At 44.1% G+C, this 26,149-nt stretch overlaps 1 long non-coding RNA gene across 1 annotated transcript in view; it reads right to left on the bottom strand.

Moving 5' to 3' along the window:
• LOC146197782 (uncharacterized) overlaps positions 1-19,557 on the bottom strand; it is a 67,140-nt gene extending 47,583 nt beyond the window's left edge. The window contains exons 1-2 of the long non-coding RNA XR_014705682.1: positions 19,216-19,557; positions 18,463-18,568 (exon numbers count right to left, since the gene is read on the bottom strand). This is a non-coding gene — a long non-coding RNA (uncharacterized LOC146197782). The remainder of the gene's footprint in view (positions 1-18,462; positions 18,569-19,215) is intronic.
• Positions 19,558-26,149: the final 6,592 nt, after the last annotated feature.

The following is a 26,149-nucleotide window of genomic DNA, read 5'->3' as shown; positions in this document are numbered from 1 at the left end:
AGACATGCAAACGAAGGCCTGAGGTTGGGTGGTCATGGATCTTAAGGTGCTGGAGTCTTCTTTACAGTGGCTAAATGAGTGGCAGAAAGACGTCAAGGCTGGAAAAATTGATCCCCGTAGCTTTTTATCGGACTCAACTGCTGAAGGGCTGCGAGTGACAATTCTTTCATTAATCCAGCTTTCTACACACCTCCTGGAAACATGTGACTTCAAGTATGCCTTGACCGCAAAATTTAATCAGGATGCCCTGGAAATTTTTTTTGGCGTAATCCGTCATGCAGGTGGCCAAAATGAACACCCCTGCCTGCCAACTTTTCTGCAGCTTTACAATATGCTGTCTATTTACAGTCTCATGAGACCGCCTAAGTATGGGAATTGCCAGTTGGAGGCTAAAGAACCACGTCTGCTGAGTCTTTCTGATCTGACAGCCGCATTTTTAGAAGATGCGCCCAGTAAGTCTCGATTGGAAGAGCTTAAGGCAAGACTTGATAGCTATGTGGAGAGCGAAATTGAATGCGAGGCTGTGTTTGAGAATGTCTCCGTGGAAACCAGTGTGACAGACTGCATTGTTTACTATGTGACAGGCTTTCTGACGAGGAAGCTACTGAAAACCACTAGTTGTTCAAAGTGTAGACTAGGGTTAGTAGCCACAGATGATGTGGCAAGAAAGCCTGAAGCAGCTCTCGTTTTATGCAAAACATGTGGAGGGCTTCAACATCCTCACTCTGCGCTCTTCTACTTCATGAAGCAGACAGAAGAAATATTTCAGAAGCACGCTGACGATAAACAAGTGTATGACATAGCCATAGACTATGCGCTAGAAAACTTCAATCTACCTTTTCCATGTGCGGAACGTAAAAGAGATATAATGGCACAAGTGTCGGACTATTACGTAGGATTGCGAATGCGCCAGTACTGCAAACAGCTCAAGAAAAATGAGCCGAACAAAAGCCAAAACCTTCGAAAACTGTCAAAGCTGGCATAAGCAGTAGTCTGACTTTCTATTGAATGTAATGGGCTCCCATGAGATGATAACCTCATCAAAGTTGAACGTAGGATGAATGCTCCAAGTATCATTATTAGGAAACCAGCCAGCACGCAAGCAAAAGGTCATGAGATGTTCGATACGAACTATTTATTAAAAACCGAGAAAGAAAAATTTCTTAACCCGCGCTGAGCGCCTGCAGTCAACGTTTAAGTTGCTGGGCTGTCCGGCTTTTCCACTTCCAGTACAGACTCCTCACAACCCTCATTTGGATCAAAATATTTTATTGAAAAGCAAGACATGCGTATTTTCACGTCACAAACAAAGCTAAGTGTTCACTCAAAAAAAAAAATTAACTTCTGCCTTCTGTTACATGTCATTCGGCCTGCTTGATCATCCTTATATTATGATGACCCTGCATGCAAATCTTAGCGAAAGATACACATTTTTTGATGAGGTGTGGTTAAAGATGTGTATTACTTTTACAGTAGGTACAGCTTTGCAATGTGTCGTGTATTTTTTTTTCTGCTGTTGCTGTAAATATTTTGTTAAAAATATCGTCACTACTGTATTTGTCCCTATTTAACCAAGTGCTATCATTGCTGATTATTGCCCTGCTTCACTGGCGTTTGTCAAAAAAAATCATGTGTATCCCAGACTCTGCCAATTTACTTGCCTCATTAGATCTGCGCTACAGAATCGCATCTGCAGCTTGTCTGCAGCTCCACACGAGTACTAGCTTGATATTAAAAGTATAGATATATATTGCCTAGCCTCATGAACCGAGTTGGTGGCATTAGGTATGGGAAAAATAAATATTAAAATGGTGACCATAGATTATATTAAATAGCGCTGCGCCGCCCCACAGCACCTAACCATTGCGTCCGCAGTTCGGTACATCGCGATCAACAGCGATTTCGCGCTCAAAACCGCTTATATTTGATTGGCATACACGCTAAGGTGTTTCGCGCTAACAGTGCCATGTAACATTAATGGTATCCGCTTAAGGCGAGTAAATGCATCGTCAGAGTTCACATGATCACCCATAGGGCAGGACGAGAAACAGGCTCGACGACCGGCACGGGCGGCCCTACTCACGCTAGCGCCATCTCGGGGCGGACGACGGAAGTTGGTACAAATGTTTGCCGCCTCCGGAGGCGTCGTCGTATCACCTAAACTACTTCTAACACCGTGCTCCAAGTTCATGGCACGGCTGGGGCCAAGGCACGCGGCACGCGAGACCGAGGCATGTGGCACGCGAGACACGGCCTCTGCGCTCACTAAGTAGCTGGATGGCTGTCCTATATTGGCACTTGCTAAAAATTCTCATTAACATTTTGCATAAAAATTATTCAATATGCTATCTCAAAAATGTTGCTGTCCCAACAGGTTGTGACAAAGGCAGGAGAGAAACGCTTCAGTCACAAGTGATGTAGACATGCAAACTACATGATGGCTGTAACAAATACATGGCAACTTTGAGAGCTGAGCTGTAATACCAGTGGAAATATTGCGCTGTGTGCAACTAAGCACAAAAAAACTAACTCTTCACATTTATGATGGAAAAATACAGCGCAGTATTTTTCCATCATGAATAACCAACACGCCCAGACTGCTACGGTATTGAACTTCACATTTACTTTTGTGAACACGCATTTTATTGCCTAAAATGTAGGCAAGAAGTTCTGCACTGAAAACTTAAAAACTTAAAAAGCACCGATGCAAGAATAGCAAGCCTGAACAATAATAGACGCAGATTCTACTTCATGTTCAGCACTTATATCTTGGGCACCCAAGCAGTCCACAATGTTAAAGCCTGCCACTGGAGGATTGCACTGCATGGTACTAAGCCAACACTGCCTTAAGAGAGTGGAACTACCTGCATTGCCAGAATAGGCATGACAGTCAGACAACAGTCACATAGAAAATGAGCTGCAACCAAAAGAGATGACAAAGTGCTCAAGCAGGAATACACTGACAAAATTCACCTATGCAAACTCCACTGGTCTTTGGCTCCTTGAAGAACATGAAGTCTGCTTCTCTTTTATCTCTACCATCATCCCCTTTTCTGCAAACCCATACATGATATTAAAAAGTAGTACTGGTTAAAATGCCAACTACTGTTTGTTTTACTCTTTCCAAAATAGCCTCAAGTAGAACTTTAAATAATGATAGTAGTGAAGCATGGTCCTAAAATCCAGTGACATCAAAATTTAAACTGCCAATCCCTTTCAGAAACATGCAATACACAGTGCCATAATTGCTCACAAAAATGCTTAAAAGTTATTTTCACTTCAGACCACTATGTGAGCATGTTTTACAACAAGCACCATTCTAAATATGTAAACAAAATGGAACTGGCCTTAAAACCTCACCTAAGAAAAACCGTCTGTTGGTGAGAGCAGGAAAATTGGTTGTAAAAGCACTGTGAAACTGCTACGAGGCTGCTGCTGAGACAAATATGTATACACAGCAAACATAAAAATGGTAAAAGGGCTATTAATAACTATCGCTTTGAGTATTCACTGCTGGGTCATTATAAAATGCTCACTGGGGATTGCAGCGCAGTAGTAACAGGGACGAGATAAGAAGAACGCAATCACAAGCACTGATTAACAGCTCTATTCTATATTGTTCTGAACCAGATTACATACGCAGCAGGTTTAAAAAATAGAACCAACACATCACTTTACACATTCGTGGCACAATTATCACCTTTGTGTCCTGTTCCTCCAATCTTTCATCTCATCATTGGTGTTCAAAAATGACATTTATTTTGCACTAATGCCGACACATTTATCTGCGCATTTTGAGATCGCCAGAGCCTCTATTATCACCTTTGTGGTGGTGTCCTGATACTTGAGAAGAATAGTTGTTCTGTCAAGGGCAGGGTGCAGCCCTTGCACTGGCTACAATGTAAGGCAGGTTCCCCTGTGCTTGGACTCCTTAGATTTCTTTTATGTTCCTACAATGTTGTGTTCACGCACCTCTCTGTCTGGCCTATGAAGATGTTGCCGCATGACAGGGGAACTGAACACACCACATTGTTTTCATAATCTATGAGACACGGACGGTGCCTTGTCACGCAACCGGGTTACATTTGGTGTCAGAATTTACATCTTTGCACAATTGATGCAGCTTTCTTTTGGGCCCAGAAGAAAATATCAACCCCCATATATTTCCTATCTTTTTGAATTTGTGTGCTACCACATGTAAGCATGGTATCGCAGCTACCTTTTTTCGACATTCATATCTGGCGGGCCCCTTTCGCGAAGTATGCTCTCCGCAACAGCAAATAGGAGATGAACTGGATATCCAGCTTGCTTCAGACGACGCACTTGCCTCTGAAAGGCTTCTTCTTTATGGTTCCCACGACTTTTCAAGGGTGCTTAAGAAGCACGCCTTCAGAATGGCTCTTTACTAGCTTTGAGTAAGCTGAGGCATACGGGGGACTGGTTTCTACCCCTCGGCTCACAGGCCCAGCAAACGTGTTGAGAGCCGAAGCATGGTCCCAAATCTACGAACGTAATGTGACTGTCGGCCAGGCGCTCGTGAGTCACCGTCAGTGGTCGAAGACAATCTACAAGCATTGCTAAAGGTTCAGACACCCGTGTGTTCGCACAACCGCTGTCGTCATTGAGGATAACAAGCGTCAACAAACCTAAAACTTAGTCTCTTCCAAACTTAGCGCATCATTCCTGTATCTTGCCGTCGTCGACCGTAAGGCATATGTCGCTCAAGATGGGCGCGACACATGAACCAATGCAAATCCTGTTTCGTTGAGAAATAATGTGGTCTTCGAAATGTGGAATTCAAGTAAATTCGAAGCAGCTCCTGAATAACAAGGACAGTTGTGTGAACACATGAGTGTCCGAAGTTTTAGCATTGTTCACAGTGTCTTCTACCGTTGACGATGGCTCATGAGCACCCGGCTAATGTCCACATTAGGTCCTTAAATTTGGGACTGTACTTCAGCTCTCAACACGCGTGCTGGGCCTGTGAACTGACGGGTAACAAACCAGTCCTTCCGTATGCCTCAGCTCACATGAAGCTTGTAAAGAGCCATTGTGAAGTCAGGCTTTATCAGCACTCTTGAAAAGTCGTGGGCAGCCTAAATAAGCAGCTTTCCAGAGGAAAGTGCATCGTCTGGATAAAGCCGGATATCCACGTCATCCCCTAATTGCTGTTGTGGACAGCATACTTAAACAAATGCGAAAGGGGCCCACCACAAATGAATCTTGAAGAAAGGTAGCTATGATACCTTAGTTACATGTGGTATCATACAAATTGAAAAAGATAAGAAATAGAGCGGTCATAGATATTTTCCTCTCGGCCCTGAAGAAACTGCATCAGTTATGCAAAGGTGTGAATTCAGACATCAAATGTGAGCCTGACTGCGTGATGAGGCACTACCTGTGTCTCGTAGATTACAAAGATATGGTGTATTCAGTTCCCCTGCTGAGTGGCAACCTCTACACAGGCCAAACAGGGAGGTGTCTGAACACGATTGCAAGAACATAAAAGACACCTAAGGGGCCCAAATTTAGAGGAACTTGCCTTACACTGTAGCCAGTGCAAGTGCTGAACCCCTGCCATTGAAAGAGCTATTCTTCGCAAGTGCTCGGGCACCACCGGGCGATCTGAAAATGTGCAGATAAATGTGTCAGTAAGCCCTCTGTGCACATTAGCGAAAAAGAAATGTCATTTCTGAATGCCAATGATAAGATGCAAGATTGAAGGAATGAGAAACAAATGTGATAACCGTGCCATGGATGCGTGAAGTGATGCATTGGTTTTTCATTTTGTTGTTCTGGACCTAGTGCCTATATAATCTGGTTGAGGGCAATAAAATACAGTTGCTAGTCAGAGCACTTCTTAACTCATCCCTGTTAGTACAGCACTGCAATCTAAAGAATGCAAAACCAACTTGCCACTCACTAATGTTTTAAATAAAATGCTAATTAGAATTACCAGGCAGCTTTCTTCATTAACCAAAACGATGGTAGAATTCATCATTAACCAAAGGGAATGGAGACAAGGAGACTTATATTCAGCCTGATGCCTGCCCAGATGCAAAAGAAAGTGAACAAATAAAAATGAAGTGCATTTACACTAGCTTACCAGAAACAATCAACACAACTGCCATACTCTGCTCCAGTCTTAAAGGGACACTAAGGACACCCAAATATACTATTGAAATCTAATAAATGGCTTTTGATGACACTGTCGCCGCATATCCGGCAGTAAAAAATCGAATTATTGCTAGATACTGCGATAAGAAGCTGAGGTTTTTTTGTTCCCGCCGGTCGAATTCAAACTGTTTTCTCCTCCTACGTAGTAGGGTAGGATGACGCAAGAGGAGACACCGTGATTGCTGGCGCACGGGGAGCGGAGAATACTTAGAAGGTGCGTGCCGAGTCATGATCTTCATTCGATACGCACTTAGGGCAGGCGCATCTGCTACTCCGAGATCGCGCCGCAGACCCAAACCAAACTATCCGAGAACGCACGAAGTGCCCGAGCCGGAACAAAACACAAACTGAAGTGGACGCCTATAGCGCCGTGTTAGCCGAGAGACTAGCGGCATGTACCGACAAGTGGGAGAAATTAGTATATATTTATTTTTGCCTTGCAGCATTCACGTTGTCTTTTCGTCTTTTCGCCGTCGTTTATGTGTAATAAAAGCATGTTATCATATTCGAGACAAAACCGACTACGCATTCAAGCAATCAACGCAATTCGCATTTGTCAGCCTCCGGGATCCCTTACGCGTCATGTGATTTGTAGTTGCGAGCCTCTGCTGTTTCAGCTGTGGTGGCGACACCTGTATTCCTGTTCTTCCTCTTTACTACCTTATAAAAGCTCTGTTTTCAGAAAGATTGGCTTTTATGTAACTGAGAACTGGCATTCTATCGATGCAAGCCCACTTCATTTTTCTCTTTAGTGTCCCTTTAAGCAAGACGCAGCTGTCGCCAAAATGCCTGCATACATGTAAAAAGAATGTGAGGTCAGTTCAGTTCAGTTCAGTCGTGTCCGGCTCTTCGTGACACTATGGACCATATCACGCCACGCTTTCCGGTCTCTCACTATCTAACGTCACATAACTTCATCTGCAGCGCCTCGAGGATGCCATCTTACCACCGCGTTCACTGCCTACCCCTTCTCCGGTGACCCTCAACCTTTCCCAACATCAAATCTTTCTCCAGCGACTCCTCTCTTCTCAACAAATGACGAAAGTAGCTGAGCTTTAACTTTAGAATTTGACCCTCCAATGAGCAGTCAGGGTTTATGGTCGACAATATCGACTGATTTGATCTTCTGGCAGCCCAAGGAACTCACAATTCAAACGCGTCAATTCTTCGGCGGTCAGCCTTCTTCACAGTCCAACTCTCGCATCCATAAATCACAACTAGAAAGATCATAGCCCGAGTTATACGGATCTTGGTTGGCAGTCTAATGTCTCTGCTCTTTACTAGGCAGTCAAGGCTCTCTTTCCCAGAAGCAGGCGTCTCCTAATTTCATGGCTGCAGTCTCCTTCCGGGGTGATCTTGGAGCCCAAGAAGAGAAAATCTGTCACAGCTTCCACTTCTTGTCCCTTGATGCTCCAGAACTCGATAGGGCAAGACGCCATGATCTTTGTCGTTTTAATGTTCAGTTTAAGCCCAAACTTCTCACTCTCTTCTTGTACACCCATCAGAAGTCTCTTGAGTTCCACTTCACTTTCTGCCATTAAAGTGGTGTCATCAGCATATCTAAGGTTGTTGATACGTTTTCCAGTAATCTTCACTCCAGCTGAAGACTCATCCAGACCGGCCTTTCTCATGATGCACTCAGCATATAGGTTAAATAGGCAGGGCGACAGTATGCAGCCTTGTCTCACTCCTTTCTTAATCAGAAACCAATCAGTAAGACCATGCCCAGTTCTGACTGTGGCCTCCTGCCCTTCATACAGGGGCCGTATTACGCACCGCTCTCAAACGGATCGCTCTCAAAATCGCTCTCAAAGGCCTATGTCCTATTGGTCAGTTCTGCGTCACCGATGGACGTCATCAGACGTCATGAACACGAAAGAAATGATGACGTTGAGCACCTAAATATGGCCGCCAATTGAGAGCGTTTTTTTTAGAGCGACAGAAGCAGTCTCAAACGTTTGAGAGCGAAAATGGCGGCCGCGTAAATTGCGATGCGCTGCTTTGAGGCATTGTATCGGCGATCCACAGCGAAGAATGAAGCACGAGCACGCGTTTGACTTGCCGGACAAGTTGCTCCGGCTCTGTTCAACTCGGGAACAAGCAGAAAGTGTAGTGACTGCGCGACGATTGCCGACGAACATCGATGAACGGCGGCTTGCGGGCGAGTGCGTCGTCACCGCGGCGGCAAGCGCACCGCATTTTTTTGCTACCGGAGGCTTCCAACCACGATTGTACCGTGCTTCCGACGTACGTAGGGAATGTAAGATCGTTTGCATCACGCAGTGCGTCGGTAGCGGAAGCCATCGGGCGGAACGATGATTGCCGTCAAGGATACGGAAACAAGTCGCTAGGCAAGGGGTACTACGCACGTTGTGAACATCACAATAGTGAGTAGATTTTGTTATTGACTGCGTGTGTTTGCCGAAGAGTTCTGAAGATCATAGTAAACTTGTATTGTGCCTGCTTTATCTCAGATCTGCGAAGCGAACACGCGCATTTCGTGACCCTGGCTGCCCCGCCGGACCAACGCCTCCTCCACGGCGCGTTCGTCTAGCGTTTGTGAATGCGCCGTAAAAACGCCTGCTTCTTTTCATTTCATCCTTCTGTCAATTATATATACGCGAATCAAAAGCGTCCAAAATAAAGTTGTAAGTTCAGTGCAGTTGTGTGTGTCCCTAGTCTTGTCCTTGTCTGCCAGCGCTGCGACACCATAATGTTTGATAGCGGTACTCCTGTGCACCGAAAGGTGATCGAAGGTCTGCTGAACACCTGCGTCTTTTTCCTGATTAAGATCTTAAAACCCGTGTTGGTCATCGAACGATCTTGATTATATGCATTGATGTGTGCAATACCACTTGTAAGTCGGCTTCTCTGCAAGGCTTTTTTTCCAACCAAAAGGTCTCGTTCCCACTCGTGCATTGTTTTTTAACAGTTGTCTTCAAAATGACCTAGCGAGAGCTGTCGAAAGGGTTCTGTATACCTGCCCTTTATATGTAAAGCACAGAATGAAGGGACTATTGATTGTCCAGCGCGCCTTGCTCCTCGATGACTGGTTTCGGGCCATTTGTCACGCTCCCTGCCTGCGACACATTTGCGGCTTGAAAGAGAATGCGCCGTAAAAACGCCTGCTTCTTTTCATTTCTGCAAAGACCGGGAGTCTTTTCTGGGAACAAGACTTTTTCTTTTCTTTTTTTTTTTTTTTTAAACAAGCCTTGCAGGGAGAGACTGACAGATTTCTGCTTCGGCAAGAGATACATTTCCCGAATATGCTGAGACGGGCTATATGCCAAAGAATGCATGTTGCAGTGAAATTTTTTTCATGGCAAAAGCAATAGGAGACAAATATTTATAGTGTTTAAATTTATTTGCTGCCTAAGAAACCGGGGTGTTTCTGTTATGCAGGTAATCATCACTACCAAGTTACAAGGCTGTCCTTACAATGATGCTTGCCTAAACAGCATTGGCACACGTTGTAAGCATTCCTGCGAATGTTTACGATTCTGGCTGTGGGCTACTTAGTATGGATGTTCAATTGAGTGCTAAAGCATGCTCAAAAGCTGTTGAGATTAGCAAAAGATGGGCCTAAGTGGATGTCATATTTTGGTTACCCGTGAGACGACAACAACCCACTGAAGTCATGGCTGATTACACCAGCGCCAAACCATCCCAGTCCCAGCTCGCTGTCCCTTCTCTGCTACCGTCTTGCAGCCTGGTACAGTTGGCTGTGGTCACTGTGGTGTAAACATGTTTAAACTGAAAAGTGCAGTATTACAGCAAGGCAGTAAATGTTCATGATTCTGATTGTAATCAGAAAATACTACCAACAAAGATCTTTTTAACTGCCACTTATATTCAGCAGAAACACTTATTTCTTGGAAGCAGCATTTCACTTGAGTGTTTTTACTGCAAAAGAGGCAGCATATAGAGAAGCACATGTACCTTGATATACATTGACCATACAACATTGACATGTACATTTGAGAATAAATTACTAGGCCCAAAGAAGCCATTCCATTGCATATTGAAGCTACCTATACAAATAGGTACTGTATGCATGGTGCAGTATACAAAATGCTTATATATCAGATATAACAAAGCTGAAGCTGCTGCTCTGCTGTAGCAGCTGCTAAGAGAATAGTGCATTTTACTTGGCTTCAGTGCCCAGAATGACTGCTGAATGACAAAAAACTTAGTGACAATAAAATAACTGCAATCATAACAAATTCATTGCTGGGGCTATGTGTGAATAAAGGTTACTTTACACTAATAAACCGTGCAACACTGTCAAGAAGAATGCTAAACAGCTTCAAGACAGTAGAGGAAGCTAAACTATCAGCATCCAATAAATGACTACGCCATAAATGTGTGATATACACATTTTGCACAGCTACTTTTGTCATTGGCATTTATTTTCTAAGTCTTTTCAACAAATAACCAAAAAAATTCAAACTTCTGTTCAAACTGATATTTTAATAGAAAAGGCTTGTCCAAATTCCCACAATATTGAAAGAGAATGCGTAATGTGTGTAAAATGAACATATTTTGAAACACTAAAGACTCTCCGATGGATATAAAGGCACTTGAAAGCTAGTTGTCATAGTGCGATCGCAGAAATTGAGCCGATTTCGAGCTCGCTCGCGGCATCACATGCATGATACGCTTGCTTTTCCTGCCGACAGAGTGGACACCGTCTAGCACGAACAGAAACTATGACACCGTCAGAGAGGCCTTGCAACAATGTGCGACCAACACCATCACTCTTACCGCTGCGCGAAATGCAACATACTAGACATCCCTGCTCAGGCCTACCTTTATCGCCTCTAAACTGAGGTCTGGTAGAACGAACTCGTTCTCGCCTCGGTGACAATTAAAAAAAAAAAAAAAACTGTGCTTTCTTTCTCTTGAACAAACCAAAACGGAGCGTAAATGTCGGTTTATGTACCTCACACAGAACATCAGCTACTGAACATGAACGGAATGGAGCAGCAGCAGCATCAATCGCAATATGAAGAACCGAGCCCAATGTGCCTGAAGTCAACTGGTTGCGAAGCACAGCAGCGAGTCACTGTGGCTTGCACGACAAGTCAGTGGTGAAGGGTCGTGCGTCGGATCTCGTTTCCCGCACTGCAGTCGCGAGCTCTTACATAGCGGCTGACACCTACTTTACTGATACTGTCAGCTTCCATCTATCGGCAGAAGTAATAGTGTAGCCTTCCTTTTCCTCTTGCATTTTCCGAAGAAACAACACTAGATCACATGGCTACCGCTCGTCGCTGTTGTCATCGCTGGTAAGCACTGATGAAAAACACTCTTCAACAAGCTATTTTCGTGACAAACACTTTCACCAAGCTGTTCACTGCAGGTTCGTAGCCTTTACTGCTTTCAGTCAGATTTTTCCGGGAACTAACAACATCCGCAGAGGACCTCGATTTTAAACTACGCGTACAAAGCAGCAACTAGACGGGAAAATCAGCTGTTTCTTTGCAGGCCGCCATGTTCACGCCTCGCTGTCATCAGCTGACCCTCGCGGCGAAAATCGTTACCTAGGCGCACATTTAATTGTAATACTGAAAATGCTTCTATTTTTAGTTGCTGTATTATAGCTTCGAACAATGTTTCTTAGGTAAATAGAACATTTATACTTTTATTCGCTGCGTTTTCACGAAAAATGTTTGCACACGGCCCCTTTATCGTGCAAATAAAAGTTTCCGGGGTGGGGCTTTGCTATTAAGCAGCCTAGCCTGCTTGTAATTGGCTAAAGCCATGATGTCGTCACACTTCACATGTCTGAGCCTCGTCATTTTGACGTCACGCTCTCAAACTTGAGAGCGATTTTGAGAGCGGTGCGTAATACGGCCCCAGGTTCCCGAGGAGACAGATGAGGTGAATAGGAACTCCCATTCTCTTGGTGAGCTTGCCACAATCTGCTGTGATCTAAGCAGTCAAACGCTTTCGCATAATCAATAAAGCAGAAGTAGATGGGTTTCTGGAACTCTCTTGCTTTTTTTTGTTTCCCATGATCCAGCGAAGGTTGGCAATCTGGTCTCTAGTCCCTCTTAAGGTGTTCTTCCAACCTGTAGAAACAGTTGCAATCGCTGCAGAAATTTCTTCTGTCCAACATCAAGAATTACAATTCTAGTCCCTCTGCCCTTGCGAAACCCAGCTTGCACGTCCGGAAGCTCCTGATCCACATACTACTGCAGCCTACCTTGGAGGATTTTCAACATTACCTTGCTAGCATGCGAAATAAGCGCGATCATGCGGTAGTTGGAACAATTTTTGGCACTGCCTATCTTTGGAATGGAGATGTAAACTGACCTCCAATCCTGTGGCCACTGCAGGGTTGTCCAAATTTGCTGACATAATGTATACAGAATGTTAACAGCGTCATGGTTGAGGTTTTGAAGCAACTCGGCTGGAATGCCATCAATTCCGTTAGCTTTGTTCTTAGCAAGGCTGGCTAAGGCCCATTAAACTTCACTCTTCAGGATGCCCGGCTCGAGATCAGTAATCACAACCGTCTTATGTTGGGTTTGCACATCCAGGTCCTTCTTGTACAGTTCTTCTATGTATTCCTGCCACCTCTTCTTTATCTCTGAGGCTTCAGTGAGGTCCCTGCCTCGTTTGTCCTTTATCACGCCCAGCTTAGCACAGAAGCTTCCTTTGATATCTTTGATTGTCTTATACAGAGCTCTTGTGTTCCTCAATTGGATGTTGTCCTCAACTGCTTGGTACTGTATGTTCAGGAAGGCATTCTTATCTCTCCTTACTATTTTCTGAAAATCTGCATTGAGAACCTTCTATCTTTCTCTTTTCCCCATAACTTTTGCCATCCTCCTTTCCTCAGCTATTTGCAAAGCCTCTTCAGATAACCAGTTTGCTTTCTTGCATTTCTTTTGCTTTGGAAATACCTTAGTAGCAACTTCTTGTATTATATCACGAACATCAGTCACCATCTCTTCAGGCTCTCTGTCTTCAAGACCTAATTCTTGAAATTGATTCCTCACTTCTATCGCATATTCTGATGGAATTTCATCTAGATCATACCTGGAAGGCCTTCTAGTTTTCTGTGTTTCCCTCAATCGAAGCTTAAATTTGGCAAGAAGAAGCTGATGATCGGTGCCACAATCTGCCCCAGACCTTGCTTTTACTGCTTGTATAGCGCTTCTCCATCTCTGCTGACAAAGAATATAATCAATCTGATTCCTGTACAGACCGTCCGGTGAAGTCCAAGTGTACAGGCGCCTCTCGTGCTATTGAAAATGAGTATTCGCTATGGTCAGGTTGTTTTCTTGACAAAACTCTACTAGCCTCTGCCCAGCTTCATTTGGCTCACCAAGACCGAACTTGCCTGTAATTCCGGATATTTCTTCACTCCCCACCATAGCATTCCAGTCTCCTATGAGAAAAAGGACATCTGATGATGGAGTGCGGTCTAAAAGGCATTGCAGGTCAGCATAAAATCTCTCAACGTCAGCTTCTTCAGCAGCAGTAGTTGGTGCATAGACTATGATAACTGTTATGTTGAAAGGGTGACCTTGCATCCGAAGTGAAATCATTCGGTGGTTTTGGGGTTGTACCCTAGCACTGCTTTGCCCATTCTTCTGTTTACTATGAGAGGGACCCCATTCCTTCTTCTGGATTCATGCCCACAATAAAAGACATAATGTTCGCCGGAAATAAAATCTCCCATTCCGGTCCACTTGAGCTCGCTGATGCCCAAGATATCAATGTTCAATCTGTCAATTTCTCGCTTGACGACATCCAGTTTACCTTGTGCCATAGATCTTACATTCCATGTTGCTATGTGATATATCTCCTTGCAACATCGGACTTTTCGGTCGCTTCCCGACACATCCACAACTGAGCGTCCTTTTGGCTTTAACCCAGCCGCTTCATTCGTTCTGGAGCTACTAGGAATCGCCCTTTGTTAATCCCCAGTAACATGTGGGACGCTTTCCAACCTGGGGGGCTGATCTTTCGGCGCCCTATCATTTTTTTTTTTTTTTTGAAGAAGAAGTTTGTTTATTCATGAAACAGGTATTACATAAATAATACAGAAGGAGGTCCCAGAGCTCAAGGCTGTATCGGGACCTCCTATGGATGGATGTATAAACTTATGAAAAAAATATTATTGGTACAGCAAAAGCAGTCAAAAGAGGCAAAACCGGCGAACACAATAGGGTAAAAACAAAAGAATATGAATTCAATACAAGCTCGAAAATTTCATGCGCGGCCGGTATTGTTAAAATTAAGAATACGAAGTGATACATATTCATACAAAGATACATATACAGTGATACGTCTTCCCTACGGGCATATGAAAACACTCATGAATTGAATGTGAACAAAGCGGTAAGTATATAAAGAAAAAACTTGTTTGAATGTGACACTATTGTGATAATACGGATAACAGTTGTTTAAAACCGGACAGAGATGGGGATTGCTTGACATGAGAAGGGAGGTTATTCCAAATTTGTAAAGAAGCAAAAAGAGCCGTGTGCTTGCCGTAGTTTGTTCGAACGGTTGGTAATAGAAAATTGTTGTCCTTAGCAAATCTTGTTTGATTGTTATTGGTGAGGGCCTCCCTGTTGATTACAATTGAGGGTATGGTGTTGTGCACAGCTTTATAAAGTAGGATTGCTAGACTAAAGGCAATCAGTGAAGCGATCGGTAAAATGCTGTGCTCGTGAAGAAGTGATAGCGCTTCGCTGCGGTATGAACTGTAGGTTATTATACGTATGGCCTGATTTTGAAGGTGTTGCAGTTGATATAAATGTGATGGGTAAGTGTTTCCCCATGAAGTGATGCAGTAATTAAAATGACTATGAATGAATGCGTAGTAAAGAGCTATTAAAGTGTCACGATTGAAAAAGGGACGCGCTTTTAGTAGTGCTCTGATACCAAAACCACATTTTTGTTTCAGGTTAGAAATGTGCTTATTGTATTTAAGGTTAGCATCCAGAGTAACGCCAAGAAATGTGCAATGTTCTGAAAGTTCAATGCAATGGGAATTAAAAGTAAGTGGTGGGATGTGTACGGGAGCCTTGCGATTGGAGCTGAATACCATGAATGTTGTCTTAGAAGGGTTGATCTGCAAGCAGTTACGATGACACCAGTTTAAAATATTATTGAGATCAGTAGTCAGCACAGATGTTAATGAGTGGATTGATTTATCAGTAGCTAATATAGTAGTGTCATCGGCATAAAGAAACGGTTCTGATTTAGCAAGACAACTAAATAGATCATTAATATATATTAAAAACAGCAGAGGGCCGAGAATAGAACCTTGAGGCACACCTGTATTAATTGTATTTAAGTTAGAGAGCACATTAGAAATCGACACGGCTTGTTTGCTGTCTAGTAAGTAACTTTTGATGAGATTGAGAGGCGGCCCTACTACCCCTACAGCTTCTAGTTTACTTAGTAATATAGAGTGGATGATAGAATCGAAAGCCTTGGTCAGGTCAGTAAATACTGCCCCGGCAAAGCATCCCTTATCAATGGCAAATTTAATTTTGTCAGTGAAGGCAACCAATGCTAAGTTAGTTGAATATCCCGAGCGGAACCCAAATTGATGAGGTGAAAGTATGTTGAACTTAGAGAAGTAACTAGTCAGGCGCTGTGCTATGCACCTTTCTATTACCTTGCTAAAAAATGGTAAAATGGCAATGGGGCGGTAATTTGAGATACAATGAGGGTCACCCTTCTTAAAAACTGGAATAATCTTAGCGTTCTTTAGCTGAGGAGGAAATAGTCCCGTTTCAAAGATGAGGTTAATAATATGAGAGAGGATCGGCAATAAGATGAGCGATCCATTTGATGTTAGTGGGGGGAATGCGTTCAAGCCCTGCACTTGTTGTCTTTAGATTTAGAATACATGTTTGGATTTCCTGTGCGGTGACAGGAGATAAGAAAAATGATTCTGGGCAGCGTGGGAAAGGTGAAAGACGAGCATCATTAATGCTATTGTGGCTGGCCATAGGGTTTTCTTGGCAGGAAATACTGGAGTGGGTTGCCAATACCTTCTCCAGTGAATCACATTTTGTCAGAACTTTCTGCCATGACCTGTCTATCTTGGGTGGCCCTACACAGCAGAGCTCACGACTTCACCGAGTTTCGCAAGCCCCTCCGCCACAACAAGGGAGTGATCCATGAAGGGGAATGTGAGGTACTAACAGAGCTAATTAATGCACATGAATTGGTTTACCTCCAGTAAACAGAAATGAAGCCTTGGTACAGGTGAACTACTATCCAATATGAGGGATTCTGCATTAATTGCCCATCTCTGCTCCATCTCTAACCAGGAAGATGCCCGCACACATGAAAAAGAATATGAGGTGATCATCATCATCATCAGCCTGACTATACCCACTGCAGGGCGAAGGCCTCTCCCATATTTCTCCACTTAACTCGGTTCTGTGCTAGCTGCATCCACTTCACCCCTGCGAACTTCTTAATCTCATCCGCCCACCTAACTTTCTGCTGCCCCCTGCTACGCTTTCCTTCCCTTGGAATCCAGTTTGTTACCCTAAGCGACCATCGGTTATCCTCTCTTCGCACTACATGTCCTGCCCATGTCCATTTCTTCTTCTTAATTTCCACTAGAATGTCGGTAACTTGAGGTATTTCTCTGACCCACTCTGCACGCTTCCTATCACTCAATGTTACCCCTACCATTTTTCGTTCCATAGCCCTCTGGGTTGTCCTCAACTTAAGTAGAACTCTCTTGGTTAGCCTCCACGTTTCAGCACCATAGGTGAGTACAGGTAAGATGCAACTGTTATATACTTTCCTCTTTAGCGATACCGGTAAGTTGCTAGACATATGAGGTGATAATGGAAAGTTAATTAATGCATGAGCCTGCTTAGCTATTGTAAACAAAAATGAAGGCTTGCTGCTGCAATCATCCAATATATATGTTTCAGCATGAATTGTGCGAATTGTGCACACGACGACCCCGCTGCCTTGCAGTACATTATTGTTGGACATCTATCCATCCTCTTGGAAGCTGGAAGTCCCAAATAAAATAAAAATAACTGTGAAAAAGTAAAAATGAATATGACACTTAATAAATACCAAAGTAGGCTGTCGAGCCCTTTTGCAGACCGTGAAAGACTGAGCAACTAGCATGCATTTCAACAAAGTGATCTTTCATTGACAATTCCACAGGCAGATACTAGAAAGCATTAAAGCATTCGGCATCGCAGGTAGCCAGGTCTCGACTATTACTAGCCATGAACACACCAACTGCCTTCTGCTCATAACTGGAATATGAAACCAGCATCTTTCTTTGCTGACACCTTGTTTAACTGGATGACACATCTCCACTGGATGCAGTATTCTTTATTTTATTTTTGTTTTTTATTCAGCAATTTTTTACACATTCTTTTTAAGTCTGCTATACTTACGGTGAATAAAGCCAGAACACCTTTTTAATGAACTCCCAGCATACAACAAAAAAAAAATCTTTTCTGAAGCAAACCTGACTTTTGTTCTATTCATCGGCCGTAGTACAGCACATAAAACTGGAGTGGAGCAGAGCAATCTGAAGTCCATAAATATTCCAAAAATTTTTCGCAATCATTTCAATTCTAGAGAGCAGCATTAACTCAGTTCATCATACTTATGCAGTTACCAAATGGCATTTCAATTAGCTCTGTAGTACACTGCCTTCTCACTTTTTATTACTTAGAAAGATAAATGCTCATCAGAATCTAAAAGCCTATTTTGCCAATGATTAAGCACAAGAGCTATGTCTTATTCGTTACTCTTGTTTGACCAGTGATTTTCTAAGAACTAGTAACAGAATGGAATAAGCTTATTAACAATGAAACCTTACAGAAATATTAGGATTCATTTACAAGAAGTGAAGTTTTTGCCAAGAACTGCATTGTTGTATTATTGGGTTGTACTTTTCATTTTGTTCAACATTTGTCACTGATTGACTGTGATAGCCCTAGTTTGTGTTTCTTTCAATTATTATTCCCTCTGTTTACTGCCAAAGTGGAGTTTATTACATTTACTTCCGATTTCCGCCCTGACATTTCATCTCCTATACTTCTATTTCTTCTCATATTCCCGCACCTATGCTGAAAAACCCCATGTGTAACTGCATGCAGCATTCTTAAATGAATAATAAATTAATTATAGGGGCATTCCAGACTTTGATAAACACTATAACACTGTGAACAAGCTTACCCTGAACATGAAGGCTGGATTTACAAATGACTACAAAATAAACAAGTGAGAAATAAAATATGACACATAGAAAAAAGTACCTACTCATGGTGGTGGTCAAACGTGTCGGGGCAGCTTTTAAGCCAAGCCATAACTGTAGAATGCAGGTCCATGTTTGATGACGAATACATGTCGGCATTTTTCCAGACATCTACAAAGGACACAATATAAAGCTGTAACATACCTTGATATTTGCTTAAGACAGACAACAAAAATACGTGAGAAACCAAGCAATACAGTCAATTAAAACTTATTGCTGGGCTAGTTGGTGCATAGTCCTTTCCTTTATGTGACAAGCAAGATACTCTCGTAACATACCAACGCTATAGTGAAAATCAAAATTTAGAATGACTTAACAGCTCTGACCTCTCCCTTTGACAAGCAGCTTTCATCATGCAAAAATAAACTGCATGCAGTTATCATGAATTGCTCAGTCTGCCTTTCTCAACTCTCCAATGCTCATCCACATGTATGTTAAGCCCACTATTCACCTTCACTTAACAAGTGACTGAAAAAAGCAATACTAGCTGCAGTCTTGATGCCTAGTGACGAAACCTGTTCGTGAAAAAAAAAAAAAAATGCGTAGAAGCGATTAAATAGGCTTTTATTTCGCTGCGTAGTTTCGCCTTAATCAAAAGGGAGTTGTAGGTCACTAAAGCTATTGCGCCGACTGCGAACGAGACTTGTTTTCAGCTGCGTACACAACGGCAGCGACTGAAGAAAAAGCGCAGCTTACAAAGTTCCCCACATGAGAGTGAATACAGGTCAAACTGAAAATATAGAAGCACTTTTACTCACACTTGAAAATAATGTGCCGTAGGAGCTAGGAACAGCACCCACACTCACCTCCACTCTCCAGCAAAATGCAGTACCGATGCAGGACTTTTACTCACAATGACTGTGCTGAAACAAAAGAACTCGACGACTCTTGCTGCAGAGCGCGCGAAATCGGCGAAGAGTGCGCAGTGACAGTCACGCAAATGCCGATCCATTACAGCTAAAGTTATTAAAATCACGTACACGACAGAGTAATGAAGCCACAGAAAACACAAATTGTCCTGTATTGACAGAATGTACGACCCACGACCCAGTACGACCAAACGCGCTACACACACCGTTGCAACGGTTTCAACCGTTTCAACATTTGAAAGCATGGGACTGGCTGTGGCTGCGGTTGGCTTCGGCTGTCGTTCGCGCCAACAAGGGGCCCGATCCTAGGATAGACCTCCTTCACTCCGGCTACGTCACGAAAATGCGGTGGCGCTGTCGTCGTTAGTGACTTTCGCCTGGTAGGCAAAACAACACTTCAGTCGCTTTGCTATTCGCCGCGAGATCGACCTAGAGGTGGCGCCAGCGTCACTCCGGTAGTGTGGATCGGCAGCCGGCGGCGCTCGCAGAAACGCACGCTGCGTAGGTCTGCTTCCGAGTTTACGACTGGTTTGTTGGTGATGAAAACGTGTCTTCTGCAGTATTTCTGCAATATTGCGGAAAGAAATCGCCAATATAGCAAAAGAAGAGCGGATTTTAGGAAAACAAAGCACGCAACCACCAGTCTTTTAGATTTACTTTGCATGTTTCTTGCGCTGTACCGCGCTCACGCGCCTAATGCTTGGACCTGCCTAATGACAGCTTTGTTTTTCTTATCGACTTTTAAACAGTTTGCGCGTGTCTCATGCGAGTGATACCGGCGAATTTAGTGTCAAGCCCACGCAGATACAAGGTTCGTGCTCTGACCTGCAGTACTTTAGATTTAATCGAGAAAGCCTGGTTTATTATATCGTACTTGACTCTAGGATTAAGCAGGTTAAATGTAGCATTGGCAGCGCACTGCATGGCGAGTTGCTTTAGACTGAGTGCACATCAACTCTGGCCCAGGCAACCACGCACAAGTATTCCCCAAAAATGACATCACGCCGACACTATACAGGAAACCTCGCCGCACAGGAGAGCTGATTGTTCACGTGTACAGCGCTGAGTGGATTGAATTTGCCGAGATGCTTTTTGCGGCCACTGTCATAGAATGTAATAGCGTATTACTGCATGCGCCACTAACTGTAAATGATTTCCTGAAACCGAGGAAAGTATAAGGGATTTCTGATGTTTGTGATGTTAATATATAACAGTAAATTAGTAGTGTAATTATTTTGTTTTGCAATGCGAATAAATTTCACCGCGTGAGAGATTGATTGATTGATTGAAAACATCTTTATTTATTCAGTATTCTCAGAACATGTGGGTGGGCCGCCTAGTCCGGTAGTCCATTGGCTGCTGCTGCTGCGCTGGCCCTCCCCACCAGCCAGTGCTGACGGTCAGGATCATCGCTGAGCACAATAGCCTCCCACTGCTCCTCCGAGGGGTTGGGAATGGGGTCCACTAAGGGATTAAATTGGCATGCCCACACCATATGGTAGAGGTTAGCTACCTCTCCACAGTGTGGGCACTGCGGAGAGTATAGTGTAGGGTACCACAGGTGTAATTTAGCTGGTGTTGGGTATGTGTTGGTTTGTAGTCTCCTAAGGATGTTCTCTTCTAACTTATTGAGGGATTTGTGTGGTGTTGGGTACTCCTTTCTGGCTGTTCTGTATGGCGCGAGATTGTCAGCAGACACTGCTAAACCTATCAGGTCACGGCACCCTTTATGGTCATCAGGGGGAGACGCCCGGTATAGAAGAGCTCGGGCATGCCTGTGAGCGGCTTCGTTTCCTCCTGGTAGTTCCAGGTGACCGGGAAACCAGATGATTGATGCTTGGCTGGGTGGGTGCTTAGATAGCAATGACAACCCTGACTTATGAATTAATCCGTAATTGAAATTGCGACAGGCGTTTTGGGAATCAGTGAGCACAACGGCGTTGGGGTTAGATGCTACAGCTAATGCAATAGCTGCCTCCTCTGCGTGAGTGAACTTTTACACACTTGACAGAATGTGCAATAATCAGCGATTAATTTTCAGTAGCGTTATAAAGTGCAAGCTACGAATTACTCGCTGCGAAGACATCGTTATATACTGCACATGGGCACTGTCATGTTCTGGGATGCAATTTTACAGGCTGAAAATTTCTTTATCACTAATTATTTAGCAGTACGTGACCAAATCTTATGCGAAGTAGAATATTAGGGTTGCTTCCAAAACAGATGCCGGATATAAAATTATTCCGAAAGAAATGGCGGTCATCTTATCATGCGACTATAAAAATGCATTTATTCCCGAACTAAACACTGATATTTAAGCCTGCATGAAGCTTTTTTACTCCCCTTGTCAGAAATGATGAGTTTGTTCGGAAGACAGCACTTGGACGAAAAGGGATTATAATGATTATAATAGGCTACCAGTAAAGTACATTGATCTAGGTGTATTATGTAATATTTAGGGTAACAATTAGGTGCAGGGATTATGTTTCCCAAACATTCGAGCATTTCTCTAAAGCAAAATGTGCTTACTAAAACTTTTACGAATGCACAGAAGCCTTCAACAAAAAAGAAAAGAAATGCATATTGGCCCAGGTTTAACGCATGAAAGCGGCATCGGCTATGAAGGATGATTGCAGAGGCTGGTTTTGGTGTCGTTTTTTTTTTTTTTCATTATTAACACCACATTTACCACGTGGGATTATTTATTGTGCAGTCAAATCCCACAGCAGAGGAACGCCTTTCGAAACAGTTGTGATTTAATCCCCCGTTCTCGAAATCAGCAGTCGAGCGCCCTTACCATTCAGACACCGCAACAGAGGATTAAAAGCAAAAAAAAAAAAAAAGTACTCACACAACTCTATCGTGCATACAGACGGCATACTAGGCATAGAGTGGTCTGTTCAAACTGCATTCTGCTATATGAAGCAGTCTGCTGTGGCATATGTTTTAGTAGCTGCGGTATTCCAAACAGAAACGGGAATATGCGATTTCTGAGCGTTTGGATTGACTTCTATTGACGGCAACGACCTGTTTTGCTTTGACATGGCGGTAGCGACAGTACCACTTCGTTTGAGACATTGCATGTCAAAGGGTCTCAAGCGCCGAAGACCGCGATGGATGATGTCTTTATCCGAGCATGACATGCTCGATACGGACAAGTATATTTTTTTAATGAAGCGTGGGGTTACGGACTGTTCATATTTCTTTTGCAAGAGGCAGATAGGTAAGCAACACCTCACAGGAACCGCGAAAGAAACAAAAACACTCTTGTACACGCCGCAAGCGCGCGCGTAAATCACTGCGGGCTGGCACGCGACGCGAAAACGCATCCACACTGAGTAGGTTTCGCCGTTGAGCCGCAAGGTGGCGACTCTGCTCGATCTCGAGGCCAATAGTGCTCTAGCTTTGCCTACCGTGATTACGCAATGGCTTGCTGCTGCCGGGAAATGCAGAGCACCATGCCGACTTATCGCGTTGCTATGACATGTGCCGAAAGGCACACTAGAGGAAGTTTAGTAAGCTTGCACAGATTTCTTGCCCTACAATGGTCGCCGTAAACAGTGGTGGGCCGCCGCGGTGAAGCGCCAAGGCTGGATACCGATGCCTGCTCATCGAATATGCGGCAAACACTTCGTCACGGCTAAGCTGGAGCTTATTCACCTTTAAGCCAGAGCGGTCTACCGGATTAAAGGTCGCGAATAACTCGAGTTTGGCCTTCTTACGACGCGTGATGGGATCTTGAACTGTTTTAGTGCCGGTGCGGGCGCGGGTGCGCAGGTAGCACATGTACACGAGGCCGTCATATATATGTTGTAATGCGTAGGCCTGTTTCTTTGTTGGAGCATGCATAGATGTTTTACCTATGTAAACTGTTCCTCAAGCCCGTTTTTTTTTTTTTTTTTCACTTTGGTAATTGTATGTATGCGCAGTGAGCTGCTACGCGAGAGATCAGTGTTGCACTCCTCGATCCGTGGTATGTATATGTTGCATAACCTTGGCCGCGTTCACGTCAAATTATTTTAATCTACTTCCTGATGAAGATTCAAACGTGCGTTGACAGCTACTAATCAATTGGGTTGGAGCTGCATTTTTTTTATTTATGCTGAGTGCTTTTATTTGTATTCACAGCGGTTGATTGTGAATGCGAGTTGGGAGGGCTTATCCTACATTAACGCGGCCACAGTGGCCGAGAACGAACTGGGCCGCCTTAACTACGGAACCACGGGTGAAGGTAAAAACGACCCCAGAAAAGAGATCCCCAGAAGATACAGCCCCGAAAAAAAAGGTCCGTGGAATATACGGCCCCGGAAAAAACGCGCAGAAAGGTCCCCTCAGGAAGCGGCCCCTAGGAAAAAATGTCACCGAAGAAATCGACTGAAAATCTGCCCGGAACTCACTTCGCAAAAAATTGTACATCTTATCGGATGCCTTTTTTTTTTTTTTCTAGAATAGATGTAACCATTGTCGGGGCACTGGGTCATCTGGGTGCTTTACACATTTACAGGAACTGGAGAAGGCTTGGCGAGAAAGCATTGCGAAAAAAAAAAAAGAGCCCCACCACTATATAACATCCAGCGAGTATTATGCAGTGCATAAGTTGTCAGTTTCCAAGCTGGGAAATGTCTGTCTTTATTATAGGTCTAATCACCCGGCTAATATTACACATTCGAGAGACATGCTTGTCCTCGACCGCACAAATTTCGGCGCCATAATGATTTCTTTTTTGTAAACGCATGGCATCAGTACCATGTTTTGCAAATTTCAAGCGGACGGGTAGAAAGAATCACTGCAGCATACATTACTGCGGCTATAGACACGAGGAAACTCAGTCTACGCTTTAGTAAACAGAACTAAACGTGAAAAAAAAAAGAAAAAAACGGCGGGGTTCAAAATATAAATAATGTTCAAGCTAAAATCACAAACGCAGATGTAAGATAAGAACAGTAAAAGTTGATTAGAATGAGCGCTATTCATCACTGATAAGCCAAGCACCAGGCAAGGCGAAAGCTCGACTTTGCAGTGATTCCATCTGGTTGGGGACGTTATCTGGGACCTTTTTTTCCGGGACCATATTTTCCTGGGACGATTTTGCCGGAACCCACGGAACCACAGCGGCCGCTGCAGCTCGTAATGGTAATGGAAGCTTTAAGCGTGACTACCCGGGATAAAATTAACGATGACATCCGCCCACGAACAGAGCAGATATAAAAGAAGCGCCGCTTTGTGATTTCAACGAATAACGAAATGGTACGCAAATCCGTGCGGTGTCAAGGCTACTGCTGCCGTGCTGACCTAAATCATCTTAACCATACAGACATTCGACGCTAGCGAGGTGCTTCGTGCTTATCAAGAACGCTCATTTGCCGCTCGGTGTGAAGCCTCATCCGATAACGCAATGATGCTTCGAGCGGACTACTTCGTACGCGGTTTGCGCGCGCTATTTATGAGCGAGAAAAATCACCGTCAGCTTACTCGACTCAAAGTAGTTGTAAGCATCCGAAGCTTTGTAATTCTCTATGCGTTCCGCGCCTAATTTTCTGGGAGAAACAGCAAATAGATGTCAACGTCGGTCATTTTCTCTGGCTGGCAGCAACGCTTCTCTTGGGCGCCTTGAACCAATCTCCATCTAACTTGTATTACAGCGCGAACCACAAGAAGGGACGACGACAGACAGAGTGAAAAGAGCGCTCTTTTCACTCTGTCTGTCGTAGTCCCTTCTTGTGGTTCGCGCTGTAATACAAGTTAGATATGCACCAACTAGCCCGCCAAGCAACCAATCTCCATCGGTACGGCGTGCGGGTGCGTACGCTGCACGTCGTGTACGTTTCAATGTATCGTATTTGTCCTCACCGCTGAGGCTCACGAAATACTAGCACATGGTCATTTCGTCTGCCAAGAAGGCGCCTACAGATCACAATAACATGGCCTTGGCAAGCTTAGCCACAGTGCCGCGGCCGCGGTCGTGCTTTTTGCCTACCGTGGGATCGCTGACGAGAGCAGCGCCACCTCGATCGTCTTGTTTGTTTGCAAGCATGAAGGAGGTCTATAAGGGCGGCGAGCTGTAACAGCCCGCACAGAGTTCGAGCAGCGTACGAGCAGACGACTTTCGCAGCTACCGGAAGTGTGTTCGTGACGTCATGGTTGCAGTGACCGCAGCGAATGGCAGCTTCTAGCAAGCCTTGCCAGTCAACCGACCCGTGACGTCACGGGATTAGGAAATAGTTCCATGCGACACCGCCAAGCGACATTTCCTCCGCCCGCGAATTTCAAAAAACGCTGTATTTAAAAATTAATAATAAATCGCTGGCTTTGTTCCAAGGAGTTATAATTTGCGTTAATGCTCAAAAGGATGTGTTCTACACACTGAACACGTTTGTCAGTGGTTTCTTGGGGGCCGTTTCCGTGGACCGTTAAGAGAAGGCCGAAGCGCGCAAGCGCGCGCACAGCGCTCAGGGCAAAAAGCGCGCGCACAGAATAGCGCGCGCGCGGTATTCGCCGCGAGATCGACCTAGAGGGGGCGCCACCGTCGCTCTGATAGTGAGGATCGGCCGCCGGCAGCGCTCGCAGAAACGCACGCGGCGTATATAATTGGTTCACAGAAAGGGAACGGCGCAGTATCTGTCACACTTGTTTCTGTGGACAACGCGGCGTATATCTGCCTCTGAGTTTACGGCGGGTTTGTTGGTGATGAAAATGTGTTTATGCAATGCATTATAGTTTACTTTTTAGAGCGTTATCGCAGAAAGCAGAAAAAAACAACCGTGGATTGCGCCAATGCAGCAAAAAAAAAAAAAAAAAAAAAACATGCTCGGATTTTAGGAAA

The sequence above is a fragment of the Amblyomma maculatum genome, chromosome 3 (genome assembly GCF_055883805.1).
Source record: "Amblyomma maculatum isolate TAMU_Amacu chromosome 3, ASM5588380v1, whole genome shotgun sequence".
Classification (NCBI taxonomy): domain Eukaryota; kingdom Metazoa; phylum Arthropoda; class Arachnida; order Ixodida; family Ixodidae; genus Amblyomma; species Amblyomma maculatum.
The sequence above is the reverse complement of the archived record's forward strand: the minus strand, read 5'-3'. Positions and strand labels throughout refer to the sequence as shown.